Source organism: Balaenoptera borealis, assembly GCF_965194805.1.
Source record: "Balaenoptera borealis genome assembly, chromosome: X".
Lineage (NCBI taxonomy): Eukaryota > Metazoa > Chordata > Mammalia > Artiodactyla > Balaenopteridae > Balaenoptera > Balaenoptera borealis.
The window spans coordinates 95396927-95423423 of NC_138881.1; the positions used below are offsets into that span (position 1 = coordinate 95396927).

Here is a 26497-nt window from a genome sequence, read left to right on the forward strand (position 1 = left end):
GTCAAGGCTCTGTGGGGACAGATGCCAAGGTCCGCCTTAAAGTACATAAGACCCTTTATCACTTGCCCTTGGGACTTCCTCTCTATCCAGCTTCCTCTTTCATCACTTTCCCCTAAAACCCTGGCCACACCAAAGGACCTGGAGTTCAGCAACCCTACTATTCTCTGGGTTGCCTTAGTGCCTTAGTTCATGCTATTGTCCCCTTTCCCCCTCTTTACCTGGCTAATTCCTACGGATATTTTAAGACTCAGCCCAAATATTAGTTCTACTCTAGAATTCCTGGGTGAATCTTAGGAGTTATTACAGAATTAAATAAGTCTCCTTTAGCTGTACTACACTCTATCTCACTGCCTCCCGCAAACTCACAGAGATCCTGTGACCTCCTCCTAGAACCCCCCTCTTCCCCAGCTCTCAGTATGACTTCAGAGTATCCTGTTCCAGCCTCTTGTTTTCCCTTCCTTCTGAGTTATCCTCTCTTAAGAATCCCTTTTCCTGGCCATCTCTTTCTTGGCCTTTTTTCTTCCTAAGTTATTCTTAGGTCTAAAAGATAAAAGTCAGGAGAAATGGGAAGACCGATTGTGTCCATCTTTGTCCCTTTTCCACTGCTGACTGCCTTTTCCTGTGCTCCAGGGAGCTCTATCTCACCTACCATAAGATTCAAGAAGAGAAGATAATGCTCTCCATGCTACCCATCCCCATTTTCTATCTTTTCTCAGCAGCAAGTGGAATTAATGGTTCCCTCCTGTGTGTGCCTACAGCATGGTACAGAGGCCAGATTGCAGTTACTGGTTTTTAGGTCTGTCTCCCCACCAGACAGTGGATAGCAACTTTTAAAAAATGTGATACATCTGTTCATTTACCTTAGATTTCTCATGGGCCTACTTCACTTGGACAATATAGAAAAGATAGACTGTGGGTTCTGGGACACTCATGTCAGGGAAGCTCTAGCTATAATTCTCTCCTCTCACGAGAGCTGGCTGAAAACTGTTGTAATATATTAGACTTAGGATTTCTTTTTTTTTTTTTTTTTTAATAAATTTATTTATTTATTTATTTTTGGCTGCACTGGGTCTTCGTTGCTGCATGCGGGCTTTCTCTAGTTGTGGCGAGCTGGGGCTACTCTTCGTTATGGTGCACGGGCTTCTCATTGCGGTGGCTTCTCTTGTTGCAGAGCAGGGGCTCTAGGCGTCTGGGCTTCAGTAGTTGTGGCATGTGGGCTTAGTTGCTCCACGGCATGTGGGATCTTCCCGGACCAGGGCTCAAACCCGTGTTCCCTGCATTGGCAGGCAGATTCTTAACCACTGCACCACAAGGGAAGCCCATAGACTTAGGATTTCTTTAGGACCAGGCCTGGGCCTTAATCTGTATCTAAAGTACTTGAGACTGAGTAGGTATCTAGAAACATGTTGCTTGGTTGATTGGTTGGTTGGTTGGCTGCTTGGCTGGTTGGGTAGATGAGATAACATGGTATAGTATTGATACTATGTGAGTATCATATAGTGAGAATGCCTGCATCCCAGATTTGCAATTATACTTTTGACTTGACCTTAGGCAAGTTATCTTACCTCTCTGGGTGTGAGTTGCCCCAAGCATTAAGCATGGATAATATATCCACCTCAGAGCACTTTTTGTTTTAGCTCAGATTTATTGAGCGTCTGTTATACGCTAGACACTGTCATCTCTGCTTTACATGGATTAACTCATTTAAACCTCCCTGTGAGAATTAAATGAAATAAATCATGTAAACTGTATAGCATATAGTAAATGCTCATAAATGTTAGTTATTTTAAAAGAGAAACAGCCTGGGTATAGCTATGAAATTCTGCCTCTAAAACACAGGTCTTAGGTTCCTATTCTTGAGTTTTCTTTCTACAGAGTCCCCCTATATTCCTTATTCCCTAGGAAATTGAGCCTTCTGTTGGGGCAGAAGGATGTATGATCTGGGTCTTAATAATTACTCCTCTGCTTAATGGTTGGTTTAGTGTTCCTGTCCCCAGACAGGAGTCCAGCCGCTGTGGCCCCAGTGACTGAGTACAGACCCCTCTTGTGGGGGATTGGGATTCTTCAAAGACCCTTTTCTCTGCTGATCCCAGAAGCAAGGTGAGCTTTAACTTTTGCTCAGGTGCATGGTGCCAATGACAGAAGAAGCTCTTTAACTGACCTTTATTTAAACTGACTTGCTGGCTTAACCAACCCTCTGTAAAACTGACTGATGCCCTGGCACTCTTTCTGATTGAGTCATGTAAGTGGGCTCAGCTGTCTTGGAGCCAGTTAGTTCCTAAGACCCTTGTGTCCTTGTCCCCTTTGCAGGCTGTTCTTGCTGAAGGCCAATCAACACTGGCATTTAGCTTTAACTCTTGAGTTTTGAGAGTTGATTCCTTCAGTCCTTTGAACAATGCTTTCCAACTGCTAAGCTGAGGCATACTGATGTGCCCTGAGTGAGTTACAGTTGTGCTGAGCTATTGATCCTTCCAGGTGGTCTGCTAGATAGACAGCCAGAGTCCATGGGCAGTTGTTGCCTCTGGCCATGAATAAACTTGTCATTCCACTTTGATGTACCATGTAAATGTTGTCATTTCTCACCTGTGTTGTGCCCTGGAAAAATCAAGAAGTATTATGTTTAGAGCATTCGTTATCAAATGTCTTTTAACTGTGGAGCCACAATATATGAATCAGGTTAAAAGTGAATCTGCTTTCTTAATACCACTCAACTGTATGCTGTAAAATGTTTAAGATGGTGAATTTTATAGTATGTGTATTTTACTACAATTAAAAAAAAATTTTAATGAATCTGCTTTGAGTAAAATGACAGCTAGGCCCTGGAACCTTGGCATCCCTTTCAGCAGACTCTGAGGGCTTCAGGGAACACAGCTAAGAAAACACTGCTTTAGAGCAGGAATTGGAAGCCTCGCTCTCCCCTTGGGCTCTGATGTCTGCAGTTAGTGTGTAGCTCTGTGAAAGCCAGCCTTCAGCACCTCTGCAACGGGGCAGAGGGCCTCTTAGGCCTTCCCATGGGACATGTTGACTCTTCCTAACCGTGTGTCCTCTGTTAACTACCTCGGGCACTCAGTGCCAATATAACTCGTCCCTGCCTTTCGCTTTCCCAGCACATTGAAAAATCACCTGTCATAAACATATATAAATATGTACTGAGAAGGTTTTTCATCACCCTTCTCTATATATGTATATGTATCACCTAGTTAAAATATTCAGTCCTTTTGAAGGGTGTAAAATAAAAAGACAACCTCTTCCTGCCCATTTTTAGTCCCACATCTCCCCAGGTAAAACCATTGCTGACAGTTATGTATTTTTTTAATGAGGTATAGTTGATTTACATTATTATATTAGTTTCAGGTGTACAATGTAGTGATTCAAAATTTTTATAGATTATACTACATTTAAATTTATTATAAAATATTGGCTACATTCCCTGTGCTGTACAATATCCTTGTAGCTTATTTATTTTATACATAGTAGTTTGCGCCCCTTAATCCCATACCCCCTAACTTGCCCCTCCCCCCTGGTAACCACTAGTTTGTTTTCTATATCTGTGAGTCTGTTTCTATTTTGCTATATACATTCGTTTGTTTTATTTATTAGATTCCACACATAAGTGACAACATACAGTGTTTGTCTTTCTCTGACTTCTTTCACTAAGCATAATACCCTCCAGGTCCATGCATGTTGCTGCAAATGGCAAAAATTCATTCTTTCCTTTGGCTAAAGAGTATTCCATTGTATATATGTGCCACATCTTCTTTATCCATTCATCTGTCGATGGACACTTAGGTTGTTTCCATATCTCAGCTATTGTAAATAATGCTGCTATGAACATTGGGGTGCAGGTACCTTTTTGAATTAGTGTTTTTGTTTTCTGTGAATATATACCCAGGCGTGGAATTGCTGGGTCATATGGTAGTTCTATTTTTAGTTTTTTAAGGAATGTCCATACTGTTCTCCATAGTGGCTGTATCAATTTACATTCCACCAACAGTGCACAAGGGTCCCCTTTTCTCCACACCCTCGCCAACATTTGTTATTTGTGGTCTTTTTGTTGATGGCCATTCTGGCAGGTGTGAGGTGATATCTCATTGTGGTTTTGATTTGCATGTCTCTGATGATTGGTGATGGTGAGCAAGTTTTGAATTTTTTGTGTCTGTGTATCCTTCCAGAAAAATCTTTGCACACAAAACCATCTATCTGTAATATAAACAGGCCATTTTACACATGTGATTTTACGCTTTTCTCATTTTACTTAATAGGATATCTTGGTAATTACTCCATATCATCACTTAGCATTCTATATCAAGCTTTAAAACAGCTGCATAGTATTCCATTGACTGGTTGTAACATACTTTATTTAATTACTCCTCTAGTGATAATATTTAGGTTACTTCCAGTGTGTCTGAAGAGCAAAGAATTTGAAACAATCTAAATGTTCAAGGAATTCATTAAATCAAGTCTAGTGTATGATATAGTGTAGTCTTTTAAAAATGATGTAAAAGCACATTCAATGCTATAACAAAGTGTTCCCTATGTCTTTTTACAGGAAAAACGAGTTATAAATTAGTTTGAATAGTTGACTCCTGATGCGTAAAAAAATAGGAGCAGGCATGCATAAACTAGGTATGAAAGGATGTGCACTAAACTGTTAAACTGTTAACAAAGCTTCTCTCTAGGTGGTTGCATAATAGGGTTTTAAGTCGTTTTCTCCATTTTGCTTATGCATATTTTCTGAATTCTCAAAAATAAATGTATATTGCTTCAATAATAGGAGAAAGAATACAATAAAGGTTAATTTCTTTAAGACAAGTTCACGTGCACCCTGTGCCACGGCAGCCACACTCTCCTGTCCCTACCGTGCTTATGGCATTCTACTTATGGTGGGGAAATAGCTGTAGGGGAGGAAAAATAATTTTCCCTCTACGCTTCTGGGAAGATATGTTGGGGGTGGAGGTGGGACACAGGTGCACAGCTTCACACACAGCCATCAGCAGCCCACTCCGCACACTGAGGGTCCAGCCAGGCGGTGCCTCCAAGAACTTTCTAGGTTCTTGGCTGAGATCCCTCCTCTAATAGAAGACATTGATGGGAGAAAAACAAACAGAAGTTTAATAACATGTATACCTCCTGTATACATGAGAGAGACTCAGGAAAACTGAGTAACTCTCCAAAATGGCCTAAGCCATCTCCTTAAATAGTATCTCCAGCTGTCATTGCCTTCTTCATGGATAAGAGTTTCTAGAGATCAGGTCATCCTCTTCCTGGTGCACAGAGGGAGATACCCTTACAAATGGAGATTTCCTTTATAAATGTAAACGTCCCTCACAAAAGGGTAACTTCTATTCGTTTTCAAAGCTTTTCCTGTGTCTGCTCTTTCCTAAAAATAGTCAGCTTAAAATAATCCTTATGCCAAAGACGCACATTTTCAGGTGACATATTCTGCTCCCCTTCACAACGAACCTGGGCCTTGCCCTGTGTGAGCTCCCAGTCCAACCAGTGAGAGCAGGGAAGGCAGCTACACCAGAGAAGCCAGAGACTAGTGTGGGGAAGTAGGGACTGACCAGTCTTTGAGGCTCACACATGGAGTGCTGAGGGGGACGAAGCAGAGGGAGCAATCCCTAAGGAGTGAAACAACAGTAGTCAGGGAAGGCTTCACAGAGGAAGTGGAAACGTATGGAAGAACAGTAGGATTTGCAAAGGTTAAGAGGAGGAGGGTGGGATTCCTTCAGGCCCTGGCAATATTTGATAAGGCAGGAGCAGTAAGGTCTGCTGTTTTGTCACATCAGCTGATTGGTCAGCTGGTCACCAAAGAGGTGTGGTGAGTGACTGAGATCATTTGCTTTGCAATCTGACACATGAGTTTACATTTCAGCTCTGTCATTTACTGGATATTTGCCTAGGGAAGTTAACTTTTCCAAACCCCGGTTTCCTTGTCTATAAAATGGGAATTATAACAGTACCTACCTCATCAGGTTACTGTGAAGGTTAACTGAAATAATGGATATAATATGACATAGCACAGTGCCTGACTGGCACATAGGAAAGGCTTAACATATGGTAGCTGTAATTATTATTAATCCAAATAAAGAAAACAAAATATGTCATAGTATTTAAAGATTTGACTTAATAATAATGAACTCATGTGAAAGAGATTCATAATTCTTAGAAGTAGATGGTTTTTCTGAAGGTCTCTGAGGTGAGGTGGCAGAAAATTCTATAGCATATAGAACCCAAGCAGGTGTCTGAATTTCTAAGTGAGAGAAGAGAATCGTATATAGGATGGTGCTTAAAAACATTGGCTTTGGACTCAGGAAGACACAGGTTCATGTTTCTGGCTCTGACATATGCACTGTGTAATGTTGGCCAAGTTCTGCTTTAATTCTAGGCCTCAGTTTCCTCATCTGAAGAATGGGAGTAATGACACTGTCTACCCCTAGGGTTGTTAATATTAGGATTCAATGAGATAACACGGGTGAATTGCTTAGTGCCTGGTACTCAATTTGTGCTCGGTTCATTCACTGAACAAATGTTTGTAGCGCACTAACAATGTGCTGAGCTTTGTGCTTAGGCACTGGGAATATATTGGTGAATGAGACAAATGGGGACCTTGCCTTTAAGTAAAGTTTTCAGTAAATGAGAACTACCATTATGGCTGCCATTACTGCTATACAGATATTCCTCACTATCTAAAGTCTCACTATCTAGATATTCATTATAATAACTTAAAAAAATGTTTATCCCACATTCACTATTCAAATTGAAAGCCCTCAGGTGAAAACGTTTGAGTTGCATGGGAGTCCCATCCAGAGGACATAGAATGTACCCCTCTCTGGATAGGATAGCATCTTGAGTTCCAGCTGATTAAAAGCATTGTATATCATCACTATCATCTCCCCCACCATTTTCCTAAGAGCTTAGCCTTTCATGAGTCCCAGTATTTGCTTATTTCAAGTACCTGGGGGCACTATCAACCAAGGTCCATGTGGACCACATCTTGAGAATCTCTAACTTATTATTTCATTGTTTATTTATATTACAGTTTGTGTTCATTGGAGTTTAGGAAGAAAATATACTTTGTTTCTGAGGTTGTAAATTATTGCATCCGAAACATAAAAATACCTATTTATGAGTTTCTTAAGTGTTAAATAATTAGATATCAACATTTTAAATGCTTTATGTTACTAACACATACTTCATGGATGGATATATATAGTTGCTTAAGAGTATTTTAGTAATATTTAGGAAAATTGGTTGGGGTCTGGGGATGTTTTGTTATTTTCCCATTCAAAATAATGGAACATAGGGTTCCATTTTATGTTAATTCACTATATAACATATTCTCAGTAATGTTTTATATTTCAATATGCAGAGGCGCCTGTACTAGAACCACTACTACAATATTACTTCCACTCACTACCTAGTGCTTGCGAACTAATAATCGCTATCTACTGACTTCCACCGGCTACTGACCCCAGCATTACATTTCCAGTCTTTACAGAAGCTAATGCTGCCCTTTTCCTCTTCTTTATTTGAGTATGGTCATGTGGTTGGGGGTGGGGCCTCATCCTCAAAGTAAAGGACCGGAACCTTGTTGACCTTGTTGTGGCTGATGTCTAAGGAAGACTGCCTAAGGGTAAAGTGTACAACTTCAGTCACATCTTTCTGTGGCTCTGAAGCCAAGCCAGGAAGACAGCGATCCCCAGAGCCAAGGCTGCTGGCAATGAGGAAGGAGACTTCACATGGAAAGGTGGCTAGGATGACCTTCTCCAAGGCACCAGCCACTGCCTGCTGTGCGTGTGTGCACGTGTGTTTGTCTAAGCATGTTGTCCCCTAGAGTATTGCAAAGGCACATGGTTGTTTTGGCAGGTATTGATAAGTACCTGAATGGGTAGATATAGAACAGAATTCTAGTTTTATTACTGATTAAAAATGTTTTAAAAGGACCTGTTCCTGGTGAAAGGACCAAGAGCATGTTCCTTAGTTAAAGAAGTTTAGGGGAACGCTGTCTGCAGTATCTCCTGGGGATGTGGTCAACATATAAAAGGCTCCAAGTAGTCCTACAGTAAAGAAACTGATTACTCTTTGCATACCAGGATTTTCCCACACGCTTTTTCTTGGCTCACAGAAATCTTTTCTGTGTGGCAGCCCGCTGAACACTATTCCACAGCACGTGTTTTGAGAAACCCTCTTGTATATTGTTGTAGAATGCGGTACAACAAATGCTAATGCACTTCGTGACCCACCCATTATCTTCCCACTCCCTCCTGCCCCATCTTTCCTTATGTTTCTCTCCTCCCACCCCATTCTTCCATCTCTCCATCCCTATCTTTCCTCTCTTCCCTTCCATGTTTATTGACACATTATTAAGAGATCTGATCATCACCAAAAGCATTTCAATAGTCCCCTTTGCATTGATACAATGCTGAGGGCTGTCAAAAGGTGAAAAACAAAATACTCTCTGCCCCTTCCACTCAGGAGCTGTCAGTAGCTCATAGATCTGGGCTGGGTGAATATGCAGATTCTTATAACGTAAGTAATCTACATGTGAGCAAATGGCTGAACACATGGCATGTTCATGGAGGGGATGGGAGTAATCATAGTGAATTACAGCTACACCTTTATCAGTACCAACAACTTGCCAAACACAGCTCAGCAGGGAGAGAAGAAACACAATTGTTTTTCCCTGTATAATATATGCCATTGTACAGCCAGTGCTGTATTCTCAGAGGGACATTGTGCAATTTTCAGATTCTGCCACATGCTGCCTCCCTTGGGAGGCTGCACAAGAATTAGGAGGTTTGGTTTCTAATGCCAGCTCAGCCGCGGACTTGCTGTGGGACCTGGAGCAAGCCACTTGGCCTCTCTGGGCCTCAGAGGAGGTTTCATTAGATGAGCTGGGAGTGGTCCTTCCCTTCCTGGTCTGCTATTCTGTGATTGGTCTGACGGGATTACTGTCCCTTGGTGGTGGCTTGGGGTGAGGTGGGAGATGAAGAGGAGATACTTCCTCTCAAAACCTATTTCTGGTTTTGAAAAGCTCCTTCGCAAATGTCTCTTGTGAGGGGGGAGACTGAGAGATTTGTAAGTGGGAGCCGATTGCTGGTGGGCGTTTGTGTGTCCATCTCCATATCTTGCTCCCCTCCCCCAAACTCCAGCACTGCTTTGTGCAGTCAATATTGATTTTAAAGCACATTTGTTCAGATGCCATTTACATTCTGGGAGTAAGCTATGGTGTGCTGGTCAAGAGAACAACGTGTGATATTTACCTGGCACGGGAGATACCATGATCACAAAGAGAACGACGTGTAACAGTCGAATAACCATAGCAGTCACTTATCTAGAATTTAGACGTAGGCAGAACTCCAGGAGAACTTAACATGTATTATCTCACTTTAAGCCTCACAACAATCCTGTACTGAAGGTCAATTCGAATTATCCCCATTTTACAGGTAAGAAAACCAAGCCTTGGAAAGATTCCACGACCTGCCCAAAGTCACACAGGTAACTGGAGGAGTCAGCTTTCAAACATAGCCAGGCTGACTCCAGAGCTCTTAACTAGTATGCTTTCTTTTAACTGGATAAAACAGGTGCCCTGGAAAGTAATCAGTTATGGAGAGGGGAGGGATGGAAGGGGGGAAACACAGCCCAGGCTGAGCGAGCCCCGGGCTGGCAAACGTTCTCTGTCACACGCTGGCTTTATGTAGCAGCACTGGACGCAGTGGTCGGCCACCTCTGTTGGAAACTCTGTTCTCTGGGAGGCTGGTGGGAGCAAAGTGGAAGGGCTTCTGCAGTGGCCACATCAGGAAGCTTGTCCCAGTGCTGTCTGTACACATGAATGGCCAAGAGCTAAACCCTGAAATATAACGAGCTTGTCCTTGGCACTTCCTATCCTCCTCTCAGGGCCCTTGTCCCTCTCTGCTCAGCATCTGTCGGGAACCTTGTGTGTGTATGCCCCCTCTGGGATCCCAGGTCCCTTCATGCTGGCACTCAACCCATCAACGTGCCATCCTCAGTAGTTCCCTGTGCTCCAGACCTTTCCATCCTAATTCCTCCAGTTAAAAATCTCCTGATCCTACTTCTATCATTGACTAAGGTGATAATAGTAGTGGCTAATATTTATTAATCATTTTCTATGTGTGGGGCTCTGCTTTAGGCATTTCCATGCAGTATCTCATTTAATTCTTATAACCCTATGGGCAGGCACTCTTATTGTGTCCACTTGACAGTGGAAGTCACTCAAGTTCAGAGAGGTTACTTGTCCAAGGTCAACCAATCAGTAAGTGGTGGAGAAAGACTCACACCCAGGTCTTTCTAACACCAAAACCCATGTCGTGTCCATGTCTGTTAGTCTGTATTACCTCAGAAGTACTATGTCAATAAGCAGAATCCCGTCTGCCTGGTTGGATATTACTTTCCTATACAGGATATACATGATACGATTCCTCAAGATTGAAAAAAAAAACCCTCATTTTTTCTCCATTCCTTCCTTCAACTCATTTGATCCAAACTTAGCACATTTTTCTATTTGCCTCCTGAGTTTACACTCACTTGTGATCCTTACTGTGCCCTAGCTTGGTTAATTCAAACTTTGAGTACTGCTAAGTTTTCTTAATCTTGCCCTGATATTCTTTCTGTTGCTCTTTCATATTTTTTTTCCTCTCAACAAGAACTGCCTGGCATCTGCCCTCATAATTCTCTTACTGGCTTCTCCTCGTCCTCGTCGCCACTCACTCACAGGTGGGATTCATTTGCTGTCATGCTATCCTTGTGAGGCAGGCAGTACCATTGATATTGGCCCCATTTGATAGATGAGAAAACTGAGGCTCAAGTGGCTTAAGTGACTTGCTCCAGTTGGAAGGTCTTCCCTAGTACTATGAAGTATAAGCAAAAGTAGGTGTTGAGAATGCCTGAGATATATGGGAGCTTCTAAAATATAATTCTGACTTAAAATCACCCCATTTTCTGGGTGTTTTTGCTAGAGCACCAGGACTAGAATGGGATAAGTTGGGTTAGAGGCCTCTAACAGGCCGCAAATCTGCTATTCAACTGGGTGAAGGTGAGTTTGATACTTTAGGCATCATTCAAATATAGCAAAGTAAATCGCCTGCCACTCTGAGACAAAGCCAGGATGAGACTTGGTAGTTTTTAAAACAATGATCTTATTCCTGGGCTGGATCATCCTGATACCCTAATGAATGCAAATGCCAAAGGAAAACACAAGGCTAACAATACACAGACGTTGGTGCTATGCAGAACGAGCTGTTTTGGGTAGGGCCCCACCTTTTTCTCAGTACTTAGCTTCACAGTATTCTAGAAGTAGCAATTTTAGTTCTCTGAGTAGATAAAGGGCTAGTGAGTAGGAAATCTGAGAACAGGTCGGGCCTAGGAGAAAAAAGAACATCTTTCATTTTCTCCTGGATACCAGACACACCTTCCTGGTCAGATTTCTCCATTTAAGATTTTATTGGAATTCTCTCTATACATACTTGTCCTACTGCTCGGCAGGTAGTAGATGTTTGGTAAACAATGGCTGTCTAGGTGGATGAGTGGATTTGAGTAGCTGTTGTGTGTTGATCGCTTGTTCTGGATAATCATTCAATGTGCTAGCCTATGCTGTCCTTATCAGGGACACCATAGAGCCCATATTGCCCAAACCCTAGACGTAGTAAACCACTTCATATGGTATGGAAAGGCAGGGGGTTTAGGATGATTCTAATAAACAAAAAATAAAACTTCCTCCTATTACTGAGTACCTTTCAAATAAGGACTTGGCTTCCTGTTGAAATGTAAATGCTCCTGGATGAGACGCAAAGTGTGGGCAAGAGAGCCTTCCCTGCCTGTGTTTCTCAGATTGACCTCAGAAGCAGGGAGACTCAAAGCAATAGGTTAAATAAGGCACATCTTCCTGGAGTGTCAATTTTTACTCCAAGATTTGAGGGAAGGGAAGTTAGGTAACTTTAGATTATTTAAAGCATCATTTGTATATTGAAGCAAGCATTAGTATCTGTATTAGTCAGCTAGGACTGCCATAACAAAATACTATAGACTGGGTGGCCTCAACAACAGAAATTTATTTCTCACAGCTACGGAGGCTGAGAAGTGCAAGATCAATGTGCTGGCCAGTTTGGTTCCCCAGTGAGGAGCCTCTTCCATGCTCACAGACGGCCACATATGTCCTCATGTGGCAGAGAGAGAAAGCAAGCTCTCTTCTTATAAGGGTACTAATCCCATTGTAAGGGCCTCACCCTCATGAACTCATCCAACCCCATGTCCAAATATCACCACATTGGGAGGTTAGGGTTAGGGCTTCAACTTATGAATTTGGGGGGTGGGCACAATTCAGTCCATAGCAATATCTAGTAGAACAGACTGTTAAATTCATATATTTTTCTTTTGTTTTACAATAAAACAGGAGACAGCAAAATAATGCCAATCTTGCAACAAATCACTTTGGGCTATACCTCTGATGTCCTGGGGGATATTTTTTCCTTCTCCTCTGCCCAGGGGTGCTTGAGGTGAAGTTTAAGAAGAACTGTCAGGGTTGCATAAGCTGCTCCAATCTGAATGGTGCCACTTGGAGTTGTGCCCGGAAGAAGCCTTAAGCCCTATGAAGCTGTTAGGAGTAGTTCATACCTGGATACGAATGAAATATCTGAGAGGAAATTTTGGTGACCGTGAGTAGAAGCAGATGTGATAAGGCTGAGAACAGGAGAACACTGAGGGAGAAGAAGGGGAAGAACTGAGAAGCTGTGGCCCTTGATCATTATCTTCCCCAGTTTCAATTTGTTTGGGGGAGGGCTGGCTTTCCTGGGACCTCTTTCCCATCTAATTCCCTGATAATTTCATAGGATGTCAGCTGTACTTCTAAGATGGCCCTCTGATGAGTCCTAGGGAAATAGGTTAATCACTAGATCCCAACAGGTTTTGTTTCTGGGGCTGGGAATGAGGGGTATTGGATAAGAATCCCAATGCAATACTCTTTAAACTTTCTACAAAGCACATGTGGCCAAGATCACTGAGACTTCCACCCCCACCCATATTCAGTAAGTAGTATCCAATGAGCACACATTTCTTCCTTTACTCCATGCAAGTCAGAATTAAATGCAACTTATTAAATGGTATCCTCCACCTATTAGTGTATTTAGGATTTCCTGAGTTTTGCTTTAAAATCTTCCTCGTAGGTGCTCTGGCCTGCCTAACTCATGCTACTTCCTTGATTTGTATAGTTTTCACGTTTACTTCCTTTCAGTCCCTTTACCCCATCCTCTACTTTCATAGACACCTTCCCCTTTGGTACCACCGTGCACTTAGAAAGGCCTCTCACTCCCCTCAAAGTGTTTGCTCTGACTTTTCCAAGTTAGACCACTGTTTCTTATTAATTTCATTCACTAAAAGTAATTGACACAAGACGTATGGTATCCTGTCCACAACCAAGGCTACCTTAGTTCACTTGAAAGAACTGCTTCCTTTATAAAAATCCATTCATTCTCTTAGCAATAATATTAACAATAGCAACATTAGCCACTATTCAGTGAGCACTTGTGTTATATTTCTTTTCACATTTAATCTTGCAAACAAGCTTATGTGACAGGTATTAGTGTTCTCATTTTAGAGTTGAGGAAACTGAGGCTCAGAAGAAGAGATTTGCCCAAGGTTTCTGCTAGAAATAGTCCCCTATTCAAAAATACCTCTGCTGCTAACTTCGTACAGAGTCACTCCTTGGGTATCTAACTAAAATGTTTATATTCCTGGGATAGGTAACCCATTAGCCTCTTTCCAGGCAGCAAAGTGTCATCATTGAAAGCACAGGTCATGGCATTGGACAGATTTGGGTTTGAATTATGGCTCTGCTGGGTGACTTTGGAAAAGTCACTTTATCTCTCTTGATCTGTTTCTTTTTCTGTAAAACAGGGACAATAATTCCCATGTAACAGAGTTATTATAAGAACTCAGTGAGATGGTATCCATAAAGTACTAACAGAGTACGTGTTCAATAAATGACAGCTTGTCATTAAAAATCTAAGATTCAGATTGGAAATAATACAGATTCTGCCAAATAAGGAGTAGCGCTTGACTTCCAGCTGTTAAAGAAGTTAATGTATTTTGGAGAAAATACCTCAGAACTCCTGGGAGAACTTTGGAAAGATTTCACAGTTAAAGACTGTGTTCTTTCCCTTAAGGAATGAGGCACTATATTTAGAAAACAATTTGACCTGGTTTAAGAGGTCTTGCTCTATAATTTGAATAAAGCCCAGTTGTGTCACGGCCCCCTCTATCACAGTGTTATGATCAAAGGAAAACAAGTCCCACATCCAAACTAATCGAAGCACAGTTAAAATCTTCACAGCAAGCTCCTTCTAAAGTGCCAAAGACAGAGTACATTCATAAGGAACAGAAAGAGTTCCTCAAAAATCCCCTTTGCCATTTCCTGTACTCTCTGTTTTTTCCACACACCACAGCTGCGTCCAGGTCCCATTTCTCCCCAGCTGTGTCTCCCTAAACCTTTCTTACAAATGTAGCCCAAGGAGACACCTGTCTTTCTCCCGACCCACACCCCTCTTCCCTAGATAAGCTCTTTATTTTGTAGTTCCACTTACCTAGATTCTACATCAACAAGGAGAGCTTAGAAGATGCACTCAGTGGCCTGACCACTGCCAGGGAGTGTGAGTTTATTTGTGGGTAGGGGATGGAGGGGAGTGTAGATTGGGAGGTAGATTGCAAACACTTATCATTTAATGGCTTCTAGATTTGGAGCAATTTAAGTCAATTGAAATTTTACACATACTACTTAAGATATGGCTCCTTAGACTAAAAAGTACCTTTTTTCTCTTTTGGATAGGAATTTAGCAATTAACAGATATAATACCAACCTTTGGGACTATTCTCGTTGGTAGCTATTTATGTTTTTTAGAAAATAATATATATATTTTAGTAAAAAATAATCTCAAAACCCTGTCGTGTAGTTGGGGAAGATGATAAGATGGGCTTTGAGTGGTGGCAAGTTTGGAAACCTCTGATTTGGTGCTCCCCACCATACACATGATCTCATGTAGTCCTCACAACACCCTGTGAGGTGGATGCCATTATTTCCATTCTGCAGGTGAAGAAACTGAGACCTATGGAAAGAAACGAAGTATATTGCCTAATGTCACTCAGTTTACAAGCAATGGAGTTGGGGCTTGGTCCCAGAGCTGTATGACTCCAAAGTGGCAAGAGGAATAAGGCAAAGTTGCCCATATAGTTCCTTCACCCTCACACTTTTCTCTCTCTCTCAATTCCCCGCCCCAATAAAGATGTTAAAAAAAAAAAAAGAAAATGTATATCCAATCTGAGAGGAGTAGGCTGAAAATAGGTATGGTAATATGAAGGCCAACCCCAGTTATAGAGCTTGCAGATGACATAAGTCTGGCAAGAATTGGAGGACGAGGAGATAGATTAAGGTACGTAGGAACTAGCAAAGGTCATCCAAATGACAAAGTCATAAAGGTGGATGCCACAATAACAATCATTTATGTATCCACCACCTAGTGCAAGAAGTTAAACATTAACAATACATTTGAAATCCCTGTGTAACCCTGCTGCCATTTTAGGAATAAAAACTATACTGAATTTGTCTTTTTTTATCATTCCCCTCCCCCCAAGAAAAAGATGGATGCCAATGGGAAATTTGAAAGTACCAAAGAGAAAGGGCAGCGAGGCCCAGTAGTAGGTGAGTATTCTCAACATTGAATTTAGAAAGGAAAGAGATACCAAAAGGAAAGTGGGCAAATTTTGAATGCCTTCCATACACCAAGCACTATAATACATTTAAGTAAAGCTTACATTATACTAATAGCTTATCTACATATTGCTTATCTCACAACAGTCCTGTGAGAAAGAAATTTATCATCATTTTACAGATTTGCATTCAACTCTCCAGACATACAAATGCCAATCACTGGCTAGGGTAAAGAAACTGAGATTTGGAGAGATTAGGTACCTTGTAAATCCCTGGTAGAGCCTTGAACCCAAGTCTAACTGGTGCTAAAACCCACTTTCCAACACCACACTGGGAAGTTTAGAAGTTGAGAAAATAAGATGAAACTAATCAGGCAATTCCCAGCACTAGTTTTCTTGAAGTTATATAGAACTCCCTAACACCATATGTAATCCTAGTGTGGGGACTTTGGGGCCCTGGTTGGCAGGAACTCATCTCCCTTCACTGTTTTGTTGGTGGTTAGGATAAATACTGTGGAACAACAGAGATGCTGACACCTATAAAATGGGCAAAAGGGACAAAGAAGTAGATGATTCAGTAGTGATGAGGAAGGTGATCCGGGTGAAGAGTATATAAAGGACTTCTGAGATTCTTGTGTTACTGAGAAATTGGTAGGTTGTGTATGTTGGAAATTTTATGAGCTCTGGCAACTGGACAGATTGTAAATATGAAAATACTTAAAATGATACAGTTAGTTTAAAACTTATTACTATTTCCATATCTGCTCTTTCATTGGAGCCTCACAAATTGTTCTTTTGTTCTCCTCATCAATGTGCTCTTTATAAATACAGGACATTATTACTGAGGAACCTGTCCCACCAGCCCAGTTTTTCTCACACTCTCCTACAAATTTCCAGGCCTTCCCAAGTTTTTCTCCTATTCCATGCACACTCCATTTCTGACCAAGCTCCTTAGGGTGATCTTGAAGGAAAGGAGTCCTTGTTTCTTCTATCTTCCTTGTGCACCTTCAGACTCTTAATTCCATGTCCCCGAGATTCTGGGCTCTGCAGCTTTAAGAACATTTCTTTTTATCGTGAAACTTGGAAGTTGTAAAATAATCGTGGACTATCGTTGGCTGTGATAAATGTTTTCCTGTTACATGGAAAGTAAATGTGGAGTGGCAGCCCTTACAGCAAAGCCTCCTGGGGAGAAGCCAGCAGGAAAATAGAACTTCCTTCTGCTGAGGTGAGAAAGTTCCAGAAGGCAGGGCAGGAGTGGGGGCAGAGGTGATCAAGTCAGGGAGCTCTCACTTCAGGAACCAACTGACTAGGAGTCGAAAATGAAAATGGTGCAAAGTAGGTCCAGCAGGCTCCTTTGGCCTAGATATCTCTTCAGGGAGTGCTGAAGAGAATGTTATTAGTGAAGGGGCCAACGTGGAGCAGTTTGATCCATAAATGAAGTCCATGGTTTCCCTGAGTGGTTCCGGGCCTCTCAAATTCTTCCACCACGGTACCCTAAAGGGCAGAACCAGTAACCTTCCTCACCCCTCCCCCACCCCTCCCCCACTACTACACTCTACAAGATTGGGGACAAAGTATAAAGCCAGTCTCACGTAGAAAATTTATTTGACGTCTACTGTTTTAAAAATTTATGTGAATCTGGTACTCTATCTCTTGTTTATTTCATTTTAATTTTATTACCCTTTAGCCTCCTACCGCCCTTCCCATTTGCTTCCCCCAACATAGGAACCATGCTCATGTGTTTTAGTGTATCTTTTTATTTGAATTATTCCAAAATGTATTGTTTTACGTGCATGCATTTTAATTCATGCAAATGGTATTTATTATATATATCTCTTTTCAGTGCTTACATTTTTATTTCTCAGCACTGTGTATGTGAGAGCTGCCCGTGCTCTTTGTATACATCTAACCTGATGCTACTCACTGAGGCATTACGCTCCAGTGTGTATATCCACCACATTTTACCTGTCTACTTACCCAGAGATGAGCACTCAGATAGCTGTCAACTCCCCACCTCCCCGGGCAGAGATGCAGGGAACATCTTTGTACATGTCCCCATATGGACCCATATGAAAATTTATTTGGGGTATATACCAAGAAGAGAATTGCTGGCCCATAGAATATATGTGTTTTCTTCGTTAGACTAAGTTCTGCCAGATTGCGCTCCAGAACGGCTGCACCAGCTTTGACTCCCACCAGCACTGGAGGAGAGTTTGTTCCTCTTTTCCTTCATCCCTTCCAACCTTTTAGCAGTATCCAAATTTCTGATTTTTGTCAGCCTGAAAGGTGTAAAGTGATAGTCCAGTGAATATTTTAATTTGCATATTTCTGACTATGAACGATTCATGTTTATATTAAATGACCAATCCATAGTAAAGCTGATGCACCAAGAATCAAGAAGGGTCAAGTTGATCTTGTTGTTTCGAGCTCCCCTCACATACCTGGATCTGCTCCCTGGGTTAGGCATATATCATTTGGGGGAGTACAGTTAACTAGCTGTGTGATCTTGAGAAAGTTGCCTTCTTTCTCTGGATCTCCATTTCCTCCTCTATAAAGGAAGATTGGACTAGATAATCGCACAGAGCCCTTCAAGGTCTAACATTTTGTGATTCAAATGATGTCATCTTGAGCCATCAAACACTGCATTACCCCTTCTGTATTAAATGCTCCCTCAACCAAAAACATCCATTCAGTTCATTTTTCTATGTAGTAGCAATTTACTCTCCACTAACTATCCATATCTTTCTCTCCCACTTCTCCCAACAAGGGGAGTAAACTGCCTCTTTACACTCTCTCACTAGCATGCGAACAGAATGATGCCAATTTGTTCCTGCTGTTCTTTAGTCTCCACGGCATTTGCCCAAATTGCAGACCTATCAAACTTGGCTGCCCCCAGTCAGAACAAGGGGAAGATTAAAAGATAGACTTCAGCTCAGCCACATGCCGCTGTAAATATGAAATGCAAAGGGGGCTAATAATATGACATTATAGTCTGACAATCACATGGTGCTCATCATTCTTGGCACGAAATAAATGCTATTTATGCCCCTATTTTGCAAGGGGGTGAGGAGGAACAAGTCATTTCTAAGCCTTCCCTGATTCGGGGAAAGAAAATAAATTTAAAAAAAAACTAAACAAAGTCTCTCAAAAATTCAGTAATGAAATATTAGGTTGAAGCATATGACACTGCACATTTTGTAGGTAAAAGCCAGTTAAATATCAGCAAATTCATATGGTTCAACCTAGTAAGTGTGGGATAGTCAAAATGTCTCTTAAAAATTCCGGAGGGGTCATTATCAATGACTTCATTAATACTACCCTCATCCTTTTCTAAATAAGACCAACATATATTCTTTGACTCGTAGACAGGGCATAAACAGAGCAAACTGTTGTTTTCTTGATGTTGAAAGACTGTAGAGGAGAAGAAAAGTCATCCTTCTTCCAGCTAGACTGTGGGCTCTCCCTTTCCTAGAATATTTTGAGTATTTGCAGTCCATGTCACTCACTGTAGTCCTGCCCCCAGGGCTTGTTGTGTGAATCAAATGTGGTGGTCTCAGGTAAATTTGTTTATCTAGTTTTCTTAAATTGAAGTGTAGTTAATTTACAATGTTGTGCTAGTTTCAAGTGTACGGCAAAGTGATTCAGCGATACATATATATATGTATTCTTTTTTAGATTCTTTTCCATTAGAAGTTATTACAAAATATTGAGTATAGTTTCCTGTGTTATACAGTAGGACTTTGTTGTTTACCTATTTTATATATAGCAGTGTGTATCTTTTAATCCCAAACTCCTAATTTATCCCTCCCCCTCCTCTTTCCCTTTGGTAACTGTTGTAAGTTTGTTTTCTATATCTGTGAGTCTATTTCTGTTTTGTAAATAAGTTCATTTGTTTATCTAGTTTTAAAGCACCAGGCATGTGCAAGGAGTGGGGAGGAGCTACTATTTGTTAAGTATGTGTCAGACATGGTACTCAGCATTTCACATACGCCATCTATTCTAATTTTAACAAATGCCCAAGAAAATCACTTTTATATCCATCGTATAAATGAGGAGGTTCAGGCACGGAGGTTAAATAACTTGCTAAAGGTCACACAGCTAGTAAGTGGGAACATTGAGGCTCAGACTCAGGTTTATCTGATTCCAAAGCTTATACCCTCTTCGATGTTTCGTTTTGCTTTTTATCATGGTCTTGAATAATTTCTAACAACTTTATTTGTGAACAATGCTTCAACAATGACATAGGAAGTTGCTAAAAGGCGAGAGCTCTTGTACCTGAATCAGCTGACCATCGGTGCCCATTGTAATTACACTCAGCTCTTATCTTACAAGTATTTATTGAGCATCTGTGTATGTCAAGCAAAGCACCACCACCAACATTTCTACAAACAACCCTCATTTACAAATAGCTTTTTGACTTGGGTTTCACTTTACCCCTACCCCCCAGGTTGCCTTCTGCCATGTATGCCAGAACCTATCAATCACAATCTTTCTCAATCCTGTATCTCAGAGACTTGGAATATGCTCTTCCTCTCTCTGGAATATTCTTCCCCTCAGGCCAAATGTCACCTCATCATAGAGCCCTTCCTTAACTACCTGATCCAATATAGAAGTCTCTGTCACTCCCTGTGTCCTATCCTTCTTTGTTTTTCTTCATTGCACTTATCACCATCAGATTTGTTTAATGTCTATTTTGTTCAACATGTATTCCCAGCTATCTAGAACAATCCCTGGCGCATAGTAGGTGTTCATATTTGCTGAATGAATGAGGAAATAATTTCCACAGTTAAAGGAGATTACATGTACTTATGTTCATTATGCCATCATCATTTCGATGAGTGAAACAAAATATGTATGATTGGGTTATTACATAAAATTAGTAATAATAATGTCAGATTGCTTTTGTTAAGAGCTATTTTTTCCTTACTGAAGTACCTATTCTCCAGTTTCTACTTATTCTTTATATGGCTTCTCATTTACCAGCTTCTCAAAGTAAGACACTTGAATTACATGGTATACTCATTATAGCTGATGGGATCTCAACATCTCCCCCCAACTCAGGAAACGTTACCTTAATTACTCTTTATAAAAGCTCACCTTTTAATATCTACAAAAGATATTTCTCTCTCAGGAACTTTCAAGCCCTGAGTTATTGATTACTGACAGCCAGATTTCATAACAACCTATAAATAGGGAACTGAATGAACTTAATACAATTATAATCAGCCCAAGAACAAAAAATGAGAGGGGAGGGAGAGAGAGAGAAGATTCTAAAGTCTTCTTGGTTCTTCCAAAGGTCAGCACCATAGACCAACAGTGAGATTTCCTACGTGGGAGCTCAGGAAAGATCTACTGCAGGCATGCCCAGGACCTATGTGTAGGGCCTTTGCTGTGAGGGCAAGGATCTAAAAGTCAGATTTTGCGGCCAGATTCAACCTTCGCAGACTAACAGTTTATTATAAGGCTACCTAATCTTTGAATGTCTCTTCTGGCCCCAATAGCGAGGAATATTGAAAGTCCTAGACTTTGTAAATTCTAGTTCTCTGCCCTCTTCATACGTGACCAAGTACCTGCTGTTTAGTCAGATAATGGATTCCCTTCCTTGTTCTCTCCCTTGCTTTTACTTCTACTTTTCTTCTTTGTCTTCAATTGAAAGACCATTCAAAATTTCAACAGCATAGACAAGGTCAATGGACATACTGAAGTAGCTGTACACTGTGCCCTTTTCTTCATGTGTAGAATATTCTCCATGGTGATAGAAAGGTTAGGCAGCAAAACTTTAGGAAAAGCATTAAGTAATTTGCTTTCTGGGGAACAAAATGGTATCTTAGAGAGATAAAGAGCAGGTGTGATTAATGGTGGAGGTAGAGAAAAAGAAATAGTGAGGTTATTAGGGGCGTAGAAGTGACAAAAAGCTGTTAGCTGGAATGTATCTGGAATTGGAGTTTAAGGTAGATATCTTCTTGACTCTAACTATAGCTAATAAGTTTATTAACTATAAGCTTCAGCTTATGGCATCAAGCTTACATTAACACAATTGTCTTAAATTTCAGTTTTCTTACCCACCCCCTAAACTAGTATCAATGAAAATCAAATCTTCTCACATGTACTTGTCTTTAAACATCTCCAAGTATTTAATTGCATAGGAAGGAATTTACCATTGTTTCTAAAAGAGGGTGGGGAGTAGTGGCATTAGTGCAGCCCAGGAAAGGTAATGGTTATTAGATACATTAAACAACAGAGGAAGACTGAGGTTTCTATCAAAACAACATTCACCTCATTGTCCAAGTTTTGTAAGACCTATTTTCGAGGAGCTATTGTTTCTCTCTATGTACCATGATGACCATTTGCTGGATGGTATTTTCTGGGGTTATGGACTCACAAATTGAATAGGGAAGCTTCCCTAGATATAATGAAAAAAATAAAAATGATCAGTATGATTTGCCACTCACCTGTTTCTTCTGAACCTCTTGCCTCCATATAGCATTTTATTAAAATATTAAAGGAAACTAACATTTCCTGGATGCCTACAAAGAGAAAGGCATTGGGCTAACTACTTTTATATATGGCATCTTATTTAATTCTCCAGTAACTCTAGGAGATACTATTAGGCCCACTTTGGAATGAGGAAGCTCATGGACAGAGAGATTAGTAACTTGCTCAAAGTCAAACATGTAGGTAATATCAGAATTGGGAGTGAATCCAGGTCTTTTGAGTCTAAATCCCACATATTGTTTTTCTTATACACTCCCTTGCTAACCATATGTTTCAATAAGAGTGAACATTTAAAATATTATTTAAATGAATAAAAACTCCCAGCCACAATCAGAAAGTGTATCAAGTTATCAATGACTATTTAATCCAACCATGTTTTATCCTCCAGGTTAGACTATAATACTTCTTCCAACCCTTAATTTTATGGACATATGCAGGATTCTGAGGGACTGCCAGTAGTTTGAAATCAGAAGATCTTGAACGTATAGCTTTTTCCACCTAATAGCTTTGTGGCATTTGTAGCGACTAAATAAGTTTAAATTTGCTAGGTGAATTCTATATGAAGCTTCTTATTGTCTCTATAATCCCACCTAATCAAAGTCATTCTTCCCCAACCAATTTCAATATCATACATCAAAGTAAAATAAGGACATAACATTTTCACTAATGACTTGCCTGAAGTTAAGCTGTTTTCAGTTTTTTGTTGTAGGAGGTTTCTAAGAATGATTATCTATGTACTCCTATTTCCTATTACTAGAGTCTTAGAGTCTTATATAATTTATTTTTATTCTTATGATCTTTTCAGTTCACAAAGCAAAGCACATTCAAATAAGCTTTCTCATCTGACCCTTAAGCTGGCTGTGGTGAAAAGTTGATTTATCCAAGGTAACAGTCAGGTCCCCTGATTCTCAGTCTCTTGGTATAGTTCTCCTACCACATATCAGAAAATGAAGACTCTACAGGTAATGTTAGTGGATATATGTTGAGGGCTCACTATATACTTGGCACTTTTTTCTTAGCAATTTATGTGTGGCATCTCATTTAATCCTCAAAAAAATTATATGAGGTACTTTCATCTTCCTTGTTTTAGAGGTAACAACTAAGGCACAGAGAGGATAGGTAACTTAATTATGATCACAGAGCAAATGAGCAGCAGTGGTTGGATTTCAACCCAGGGTGACTGATTATAGCACCCAAACTCTTAACCAGCATCTGCAGCCATACCCCTAACACACTGAATGCTTGCTAAGACAGAAAGGTATAATTAAACATTTTAGTAAGATTTTCTTATTGCCTGATTTTATTTTCAAAATTAAATTTATTTTGATTTGTTAATGTCTTTATATAATTTTATATGTTATACATATAGATGCAATATATAATTTTATATAAATGTGATCATAATCTGCAAGTTTATTTTTCTCTGTTTCTTTTTGCTTAGTTCTGCCTTATCCTCTTTTTTTCCTTTCCATCACATAACCCATGTTACCCTTAGAATATATTGTTCCGTGTTTTCTTATGCTCATACACACACACACACACACACACACACACACACACACACACACACACACACACACATAGGACTTTGTCATTATTTAATGGGATCATATTGTACACACTTCTTTGCATCTTGCTTTTGTAAATCAAGAATACTTTTTGGAATTCTCTCCCAGTCATCTGGGATAACATTACCACATTAGTTTTAATTGCTGTATATTATTCTATGGAGTGGATATGTGATAATTTATTCAGCCTTCCCTATTGTAGGGGGAATTCTCTAATTTGTTTTTATTTTTGTCAGTATGAACAATGCTGCAATAAACATGCTTGTGCATATGCATTTATTACAATGGAATAAGCTATAAGGAATGGGACTGACTGCTGAGTTGAGTAACGTTTTCTTTTAATAGATGTCTCCAGATTGCTTTCCAAAATAGTTGTAACACTTCACATTTCCACCAGCAATATATGAGTATTATTGGTCTTTAAACTTTGCCAGTATGATGGATTTAAAGTACTACCTCATTCTTACTTTAATTTGCATGTTCCTGAATGCTAGTGAACTTTTTTGTCTTTACTCTTCAATGAATTGATTATTCATTACCTTTGCCCATTTTTCTATTTGGCATTTTTCTTCCAGTTTAAAAGAGCTCTTTGTTTATGGATAGTAATCTTCTGTCTTTCATCAGGAGTTTTAGTTTATGGTATTTTTGTTTATATTTTACTATATAGAAGTTTTAATTTTAAATGATCAAATATGTCTATCTTTTGATCTAAAATTTTTAGCTTTCCTAGATTTCTCATATACTCTATAGATTATAACATACAGTACCCTAGATTTCTCACAAGATTTTAATTGTATTATTATTTTGTTAATATCAAAGAAGTTTAATATGCTGCAATAAAATAAGCGCCCAGGAAAAGCTCATGGAATAGACGTCAATGTTAGAGAAATCCCTCCCACACATCATTTAGCTCCACACCCCATCCCTCAAAACCAAACCAGAAAATCTGAAACAACAAAGGAAATCCTTCCAAGCTTGGGTTTCAGTGAGGGCCCCTTTACCGATAACAAGAACACAGTTTCCTACATGGTCTAATAGGAAAGTAAAACACAGAAGCACAAACAGTCCACAAGATGTCAATATTTAAGAGACTTGGTACATAGCCAAAGTTAAAATAACCCCAACTTTTATAGCTATACATATTGTTTTAAAGCAACTTAATATATTTTAAATTTCATATATATACTCTCAAAGTTTCTTCAGCTGAGGTATGTAAACATTGTGTAATGAAAAATTTTCAGTGTTTCAAACCAACAAATTCACAGCATACATTGAATTTTCATCCGTAAAAAACACAGTATTTTCCTACACTCACTACCATAGTGGAAATCCAGGCCCAAGGGATACATGCTGATCATCCAGATTACCATTTGCAGTATTATTGTTGTTGTTAATATTTTATTGAGATATAATTCACATTCCATAAAATTCTTTTAAACTGTACATATATAATGATTTAAAAGTTCATCTCTATTGTAGTTCATTCCTTTTCATGGCTGAATTAATATTCCATTGCATGGATTTTGTTAATATATGTATACAAGTTTTTCTGTGAACATGTTTTCAATTTTCTTGGGTATATACCTAGAAGTAGAATTGCTGGGTCATATGGTAACTCTATGTTTAATGATTTGAGGAATTGCAAAACTGTTTTCCAGAGAAGCAGGGTATGTATCACCACCCACCAGCAGTGTATAAGGGTTCCAGTTTCTTCACATCTTTGTCAACATTTGTTATTGTCTGTCTTTTTGATAGGCACACCTAGTGGATGTGAAGTGGAATCTCATTATGATTTTGATTTGCATTTCCCTGAAGACAAATGATGTTGAGCATCTTTTCATGTATTTGTTGGCCACTTCTATATCTTCTTTGGATAAATGTCTATTCAAATCCTTTGACGATTTTTAATTCTGTTATTTGTCTTTTTATTATTGAGTTGTTTTTTTCCCCCATCCCCTAGCCCCTGGTAACCACTTTTCTACTTCATTTCTATGAGTTTGACTTATCTTTTTTTTTAGATTCTACATATAAGTGATACCATGCAGTATTTTTCTTTCTCTATCTGGCTTATTTCACTTAGCATAATGCCCTCAAGGTCCATCCAGGTTGTCACAAATGGCAGGAGTTCCTTCTTTCTTATGGACGAATAATATACCATTGTGTGTGTGTGTGTGTACATACATACACCATATTTTATTTATCCATTCATCTGTTGATGGACACAGATTGTTTCTATATCTTGGCTATTGTAAATAATGCTGCAGTGAATATGAGGGTGCAGATATCTCTTTGATATATTGTACTGTATTCATTTCCTTTGGAAATATATGCAGAAGTGGGATCGCTGCATCATATGGTAGTTCTATTTTTAATTTCTTGAGAAACCTCCACATTGTTTTTCATAGTGGCTGCACCAGTCTGCAGTCCCACTAACAATGTACAAGGGTCCTCTTTTCTCCACATCCTCACCAGCATTTATCTCTTGTCTTTTTGATGATAGCCTTTCTAGCAGGTAGGAGATGATACCTTGTTGTTGTTTTGATTTGCATTTCCCTGATAATTAGTGATGTTGAGCACCTTTTCATGTACCTAATAGCCATTTGTATGTCTTTTTTTATTATTATTGTGTTTTAAGAGCTCTCTGTATATTCTGTATACTAGAATCTTATTAGATACATGATTTGTAAATATTTTTCCCATTCTATAGGTGGTTTTTT

At 39.7% G+C, this 26497-nt stretch overlaps 1 long non-coding RNA gene across 1 annotated transcript in view; it reads left to right on the forward strand.

Annotated features, from left to right (window-relative positions):
* LOC309620851 overlaps nt 1–20497 on the forward strand; it is a 100182-nt gene extending 79685 nt beyond the window's left edge. Inside the window, exon 2 of the long non-coding RNA XR_014239699.1 lies at nt 9450–20497. This is a non-coding gene — a long non-coding RNA (uncharacterized lncRNA). The remainder of the gene's footprint in view (nt 1–9449) is intronic.
* The last annotated feature ends 6000 nt before the right edge of the window (nt 20498–26497 follow it).